Here is a 5789-nt window from a genome sequence, read left to right as displayed (position 1 = left end):
AAAGAACGGGGCACAACACTCTGTATACTATATCAGTAAAAGGCTGGTAGGTGCGTGGTCTAGGTATCCCCCTCTTGAAAAACTAGCCTTGTGTTTAGGAATTGCCTCTCAAAATCTGCTTCCATATTTCCAAGCTCACTCAATCTGAGTCTTGACCAATCAACCACTGAGACAGGTTCTTCAAAAACCAGAGGCCTCGGGATGAATACTCAAGTGGACAGTGGAACTAGGACAGTTTGTGTAACGACCCAAATTTACTAATAAGGCTTGGGTCCTTAATTAGTGTGCCTAGAGGGCAATAATTGTTATACCGTATTAATCTATGTGAATTTAATGAATATGTGGATAGAATGCATGTTTAAGTGATTAAATATGCATGTGGGCCCCATTTGGTTGTCGGGGGCATAACTGTATATGAATGTGATAAATTGTTGAGACCACATTATTATGTGGATATATTTGTGATCTGTGAATCGAGACGATCCTAGTGAGAGAGCTAGCGAAAAAGTCACGGCGGGGATTTATACCTGGCTTGGGGCGAGCCTGGGGTATAAATAGGAATTTAGAGAATATATTGGGATCTACTTTGATATTGGAGAATATAACTGGTGATTAGCTAAGTGTCGGGAGGTGAGTGGTAAATATTAGAGATAATTGAGGAATTAGCAGGAATTGGGTGAAAATACCAAAATACCACTAGGTGGATTTAAAGACTTAGGATTTATGGGAGGGTATTGTGGTTATTTGGCATATAAGGGATAGGAATAACTTAGGCTTTATGCTTCAATGAATGAATGAATTTAATTTCTTAAGTTTCACTTAATTCAATAAATTTCTTTCAACGAGGGACTTGTCCTTTAGACTTGCAACCCCATCAGATCATGTTCGATTCTGGTCCTTGAGGGACCCATCAACCCATACGATCCAAAAGAGGGACAGGTCCTAAGACCTTGTCGTCAAGTTATCGGATCATGTTCGATTCTGGTCCTTGAGGGACCTATCAACCCATAAGATCCAAACAAGAGACTGGTCCGAGGACCTTGTCGCCAAATTATGGATCATGTTTGATCTTGGTTCTTGAGGAGCCTATCAACCCATACGATCCAAACAAGAGATTGGTCCTAGGACCTTGTCTCCAAATTATGGATCATGTTCGATCTTGGTTCTTGAGGAGCCTATCGACCCATACGATCCAAAAAAAAGATTGGTTCAAGAACCTTGTTGCCAAAATATGGATCATGTTCGATCTTGGTTCTTGAAAAGCCTATCGACCCATACGATCCAAATGAGAGACAGGTCCTAGGACCTTGTCGCCAAATTATGGATCATGTTCGATCTTGGTTCTTGAGGAGCCTATCGACCCATATGATCCACACAAGAGACAGGTCCTAGGACATTGCCGCCAAATTATGGATCATGTTCGATCTTGGTTCTTAAGGAGCCTATCGACCCGTACGATCCAAACAAGAGACAGGTCCTAGGACCTTGTCTCTAAATTTATTGATCACATTCAATCCTGGTTCTTGAGGAACCTATCGACCCATACGATCAACAAAAGAGACTAGACTGAGGACCAGTCGCCATTATTTGATCACGTTCGATCTTGTCTTGAGGAACCTATCGACCTATATGATCAAAAACCAAGAGACTGGTCCAAAGACCAGACGCCATCATCGGATCATAATCGAATCTGGTCCTTGAGGGATCGATTGATAATTTGATCTAAGACTCGTTACAGGCTCGATTAGCCCATCTAGACCCGGTTGGTCCAACTTAGACACTTCTGTCTACAATCATTATAACGAGTACACAAGAGATTACGTAGATCGTGATCGACACTTGCTACACAATCTGCATCTTTGTATAGGTATCATTACTACTGAGTATGAAACCATCCCCCGACTACCAATGAGGAACAAGTATTTGCTGCTTGCATCATTGGGTAAAAAGGATAGTACTATGTGTCTAAACGCTCGAAGCAAGGCATGGCCAAGTAGCAAGTGACAAAGGCTTTTAAACCCATGATCACTTGGGGGGCATATAGTACATACCAATTGGGGTATACACAAGTAATGAGGGCGTGATCTTAAGTACTAAGCAAGCTCAAGTTTTTCTAGGAAATTTGTTCAACATATGTTCCGAAAGTGCAAAAAACAAAATCAAAAAAGGAATTGGTGGTCGGCCTATCACCCATGGGGTGGTCGACCTGACCTGTTTCGTTCATGGTACTTGGTGAAGTATCATACTACTCACATTACCATGGTTGTTAGCATGAAAAACATACAAGATTAAGGTTAGTATGTCACGTGAAATACATGTGTTCATAGTATACTGATACCATAACCAATGAGGGTTGTGAGTTGATATACTTAGTAACCATTGGAAATTAAAATTTCCAATCAGTACATTGAGTACTCATACCGAAAACGCATAAAGGCATAAAATATCATATGTAAAAATTGTCAAGTACAAGGTGCCCCACCAATGGCATGAAAGGAAAGACAGAATAAAAGACCAAGAGAAGACTAACTAAGGCGAGGTGTATCATCTGAAAGATCACCCTGAGCCTCGGCAGCCTCACGAGCCAGACACTTCCTAAGTTCCTTTGCTCGCATCTTCTCGGGAAGGAAATACAAGTTCAGATCTTTGTTGGACTTCCATATCAAGTAGAAGCAAGAAAAAGCTATCTCTGAATACTCTTCTCGAGCCTTGTCCTGGGCAGCTTTGACCTCTTGCTCCTTCTTGACAAGAACATCCTCCCACAATTGGTCCATGTCAGCAATCAGCTTCAGTTTCTCAACTTCAGAGTGTTGTTGCTGATTGGCAAGTTTCCCCTCTATCTGGGTTATCCTGAGAGTCAACTCGCTCACTTCCCGCTGTTTGAGCTCCATGGTACTTTGGACGGTGTTGATCTCTTCATCCTTTGAAGCAATGTCAATATCCCTAGAGCCAAGAATGCACCTAAGGTCCAGCACCTCTCTGCGGACAGCTTCAAGCTCAGAATGAAGGTTGGAGAGCGTAGAAGTATACTCCACAAACCTATCATGGACATGAGAGATCAGCATCAGTGCCTACAAAAAACATACAAGTGTTAAATAAACGTCATAACACGAGCTAACGAGACAAGAAGAAGACTATAAAGGAATCACACTCTGAATGTTTAGGAGTGACTTCGTTATAATGGTGCTCAAGTCCTCATTCTCAATCCCATTAAAAGATGTTGTCGTTTGCTCCAGATGAGATGCTCAGTCCATGAGAGCACCTAGGTTCTGTATAGCAGATTGATGTGGCTCAGATATGGGAGCAGGCACAGATTAGGAAGACCTCGCATCAGTGAAAATGGGAGGAACTGGTGTAGACAAAGATGGCTCTACCTCTACGATAGGACTAGATGCCAAAAGAATTGGACTAGATGCCAAATGAGTCGAAGGAGATACCTCAGAAGGAACCTCCATTACTGACTCAACCTCAACCTTGGCCCTTTTTGCCACTCGAATAGATGGACTGGCCTCGGTGGGAGTCGACCTCTACTAGGTATGAAAAAAACCAAACATGTCTGAGCCTACAAAGAAGTTCGAATGTTAGAAGGATATTAAGCACAGATGAATCATAAAATAAAAGTGATAAAGTGTCTAACCTTTTGAATGAGATTCAGGTTCGAACATTGTCTCATCAAAGTCGTCCGAAGCAAGCAATGAGTTCGCGATAGATGCACCCACCTCATCACCCTCCTGTCCAGCTAGCATAGGAAAAGAGGGTACCTCTTCGACATGAATGGGTCTCGGGGAGTCTATGGCAGTCACTGCCTCAGGACCATTGTCATTCGGAACATCGGCTATAGTAGGAGGAAACAACCCCAATTTCCTAAGGTTCTCTAGAGTAACGAGAGTCTTGACATTATTCTCCTCAGGGGTCATTGCAATCAGTGACTTGACCCTCACTGTTATAGCCTGGGTCGAGAGCGGTCTATAAAAAGGCCCAACGTGCTTAAACTTGGAATAGTTGGCCTCTGCGTCCTTAGTAAAGAAATAGTTGTCGGTGTATATAAATGCCTTGCTATTTCCATAAATCTCTTCCAAGAAGGGATTGGTACCCTTGCTCATATAATGGTGGAAGTGGAAATACCCCAAGTTGCGCTGAGAAGGGTTCGTCTTTAGGTCAAACAAGTAGTGGATTTCGTGAGGCACCAGAGCAGCCCATTTTCTGCGGTGATAGATAATGTACAATGCATATAAGACCAAGATCGCATTTGAAGCCAGTTGAGAAGGACTAATACCAAAATAGTCCGCAACACTACGAAAGTATGGATGAAGAAGAAGTGGGTGCCAGACTTAATGGCAAAACGTGTCCTAGTGCACATACCCAGAGGGGGGTCCTCAGCTCTATCATCTGGACCAGGGATAGTAATACACATGCTGGAGAGGTCAAAGGTCTTCCTTAAGTTCTTTACCTTCTCTTAAGTCATGTTAGAGGCCACCCCCTTGAACCAAAAAATCTCATAATCAGCAGGGCAAGGCTTCTCAACCGATTTCCATATGATCTCACTGGCGAAGGTGGCCCCCGAATCTAATGAATGGAACTCCTTTTGTCGTCTCTTCTTCTGTTGCGCAGCTGGCGGGACTGTATTTCTCTTGGAAGGAGGGCAAACCACCTTAGGCTGGAACCTGTGAATAGCGCTCCTGAGGATGAGTAGCATAGCGATGAGAGCCCTCAGTATTTTCTTCCTGAGAAGAAAATGGTTGAGGAGCCCGACTAGTATCTTGGTGCAAAGGACGTTGGAATGATTCTCGCTGACCAGACCTATCCCTCTGAGAAGAACGACTTTGTTGAAATGTGTCTTTAGAGCCGTAGGGCATACTGTGTTGAGAGGAGACCTGAGAAGAGCCAGGCGAGGAGCCCTGAGTCATGTGCCTGGCAATATGAGGATCATCTTCAGAAGGTTGCCGAGTTGTCTATTTTACTCTCTCCATTGGGAAATACCTTTTCAAGAAATCTTCCTCACTAAACAAGTATAAAGCGAAGCGAGGGAGAATCCTTTTCACCCTTTCCAAGAATGCCTAGGGAGTACGCTCACTTACTGACTTATCTAATGAAGAGGAGCTGGACATCTGCAACAGAAGAAAAATGAAGATTAAAGTTAGTAAATGAGCATAATGAAGCCAATAGCTGGGGTCACATCCATGAACTAAGGAGTAAAAATGAAGAAATTAGGAGAAAATTGTATATAGGGGTCAGCCCAGTGAGCTTAAGCCTGGGCCGACCACCCTGAATCCATCAAATTACGAAGCATGAAAAATGGGGCATAGGTGGTCGGCCAACCACCTTGGGCCGACCACCCTAAGGATTCAAGCCTCAGAAAAATGCTAGAGGATTGTTCAAGTCTCCAGAAAAAATAATTTTTACAGTACACGGAAGACCCCCAAAGAGATCAGTTGAAAAGAGAAAAAAAATACTTTTAGGGTCGGGGGGGGGGGGGGGGGGGGTCGGCTTATGCTTGGGTCGACCACCCTGGATCCCTGGATATCGCCCAAGGGTGTGGTGCTCGGCCCATGAGGTGAACACTGCTCGGCCCATGAGGGAATAGACATCCTTGGAAATCGTCAGCAGCATAAGGAAGATCTAGGGGTGGTCGGCCCTAACCCTAATCGTAGACCTGGAAATCGCACAAGGAGAGAAACCTTGGAGGTGCTCAACCCATAATGAAGCCCTAGGAATGATCGTCCCATGAAGGAATAGAAATCCTTGGAAATTGCCTATGCTAGGGTTTGGAGTTCTAGAAATTGCTAGGC

Source organism: Humulus lupulus, chromosome 1 (genome assembly GCF_963169125.1).
Source record: "Humulus lupulus chromosome 1, drHumLupu1.1, whole genome shotgun sequence".
Lineage (NCBI taxonomy): Eukaryota > Viridiplantae > Streptophyta > Magnoliopsida > Rosales > Cannabaceae > Humulus > Humulus lupulus.
This window is presented reverse-complemented; position numbering follows the sequence as displayed.